This window comes from Podarcis gaigeae (assembly GCF_964106915.1).
Source record: "Podarcis gaigeae genome assembly, chromosome: 4".
In the NCBI taxonomy this organism is placed as follows: domain Eukaryota; kingdom Metazoa; phylum Chordata; class Lepidosauria; order Squamata; family Lacertidae; genus Podarcis; species Podarcis gaigeae.
The window spans coordinates 67195740-67197952 of NC_139677.1; the positions used below are offsets into that span (position 1 = coordinate 67195740).

The 2213-nt window shown below is 40.7% G+C and overlaps 1 long non-coding RNA gene across 4 annotated transcripts in view; it reads right to left on the bottom strand.

Annotated features, from left to right (window-relative positions):
• LOC310843873 overlaps positions 1 to 2213 on the bottom strand; it is a 41360-nt gene that overhangs the window by 3722 nt on the left and 35425 nt on the right. For all 4 annotated transcript variants that reach the window (XR_014563725.1, XR_014563726.1, XR_014563727.1 and 1 more), the window contains one exon: positions 1964 to 2061. This is a non-coding gene — a long non-coding RNA (uncharacterized lncRNA). The remainder of the gene's footprint in view (positions 1 to 1963; positions 2062 to 2213) is intronic.

Consider the following 2213-nt stretch of genomic DNA (forward strand, 5'->3'; position numbering starts at 1 on the left):
GTGTTTTTATAGTGTAAACCTAGGTGAAGGATGATATGGAAATTTAATAAATAATAATGTCTCAGGACATGTTACAACCATTTAAAACACAATATCAAAATAAGTTCTAAACAAACTGCAGACACAACAATACGGTGAATCAATCTACCTAAGGTCAGGTTCAAATGCCAGGGTAAAGAAGTCTTTGTTGGCTTGTGATGTGCTTGGTGATAGTTTGTGTGAACCTATCTCTTCCCTTTATCTGTATGCTCCTCCTCCCACTATCACCTGCTCTAAAATGTCATTATTTTGCTAGGAGTTCCTGGAACTGAAACTGTAGTCTCGGAGTGTTTTGAGTTAAAAAAACGAAAATATTGGAGAAAACTTAGATGTAACAGTGCTGATGGAGGCTTCCTCCTGAGGTAAATAGCAATGGAGTGTGTGCATGAGTTATGGGATCACAGTAAAGGAAAGGGTTAAACTCTCCCTCTCCTTCCCCCTGCAGACCCGCTGCTGCTGACCTCCCCTACTTCTGCTATTTGCACTTTTTCAGGCATGCACACTGATTGCATTCCTGCAATTAACAGCATGCCAAATTTGACGCTGGGAAACAAAGGATTGTATCTGTTGCTTCAGGTGAAAATTATCATCAAAATTCCTTATTATGAATATACTTTCCCTGCTTGGGGCTTGACCTACTTTCTCATATCCCCCACCTTGTGGGACTACCTCCTCTTCCACCATGCCCACCAGTGTAGACAGTGTGGGATTGAATGAATCAGTCGTTGGACTGGGTGCAAGGCAACGCCTCTCTAAGACACAAATGGATACTTCACTCCAAATTATTTCATGCAATTTGGCACACACATGTGGTGAAAGGCTAATCTGAACTAGGCCATTTTTGTGATTACTGCTATACTGTTTCATAGCTGTCAACTTTCCCCTTTTTTTAAGGGAAATCCTATTCGGAATAAGGGAATTTCCCTTTAAAAATGGGAAACGTTGACAGCTATGTACTGTTTCCAAAGGGTGTGATCACAGAGGTGGCCGCTGGCTTCATGTGCACACATTGTTAATCTGCTCCAGGTAGCTGTATATTTGATCACATTCTTTACAATACATTTAAAGCACTCTTATACCATCTTAAGAGTCATGACTTCCCACAACAAATGCTGAGAGCTGTAGTTTCTTAAGGCTGCTGAGAATTGTGACTGTGAGAGGTCTGTCAGCAACAACACTCACATAATAGTTCCCAGGATTCCATTGGGGAAGCCATGACATATAAGGGTGCTTTAAATGTATGGTGAAAATTTGCACAAAGAATTTGATAGTGTGAATCAGTCCTTTGCATTCTGTGTGAGAAACTGCCGCAAAACAGTTCCTATAATAGGGTGGTGTTACATCATCCTGAAAATTGAGGAGGGAAGAAATAGCAAGACTGGCTCAAAAAATCTAGTGGCTTTGATGGCCATCCAGAATTCATGGTGGTAGAAACTGTTCCAGTTATTGTTGCAGTCATGCCAAATGTATGAGGAATAAAATTATATTATTTTAGGCCCCTAGCATTTGCAACAAGAAAAACCATGCTGCAATTTAACAAAATAATCAGAGTACAATTAAAGCTGTAATGCCTTCTAGTTAACCCTAATCTACTTGTCTTTAGGAAGCTTTCCTTGACACAGCTAAATAGGGTCTCAACAATGCAGTGGAAAGGGAAGTAATGCCTTTCAGAAAATACTTCTAAAACTATTTTTTCTCTCTTCTAGCCCAGAACTAGAATATGGGAGAATTCAAGAGGTGGCATTATTGCTACAAAAGTTGTTTTCTAACTTGTTCTTGAGTTCTCCTCACTGTCACCTCAGTGAGTAACACTTGGCAGAGGTGCTGCCAGAATGAACAAAAGTTTGGCACATGTGCATGTGTGTTTTTCTCTGTGTATATGTTTTTACTCTACCATGACCTACATAAAAGATCTGCACCTTACCTAATCTCTTGCAGGGTGAGAGTGAGGGAGAAGTGTAGCATACGTGGAATATTTTCACTCCCGAACTGTGAGGCCTTCTTTTCCCTGGTGCCTAAACCCTTTGTACAATGCAACGGATAACAAGGGAAAAAGTGCATGGGATAAGTCTTGTTTCTCACCTATCTATTTACGACACAGTATATGCATTTGACCTTGTTACACCCACTCCCACGAAAACAAAAGCCTCCACTTTTGCTGGCCCACGCAGGGG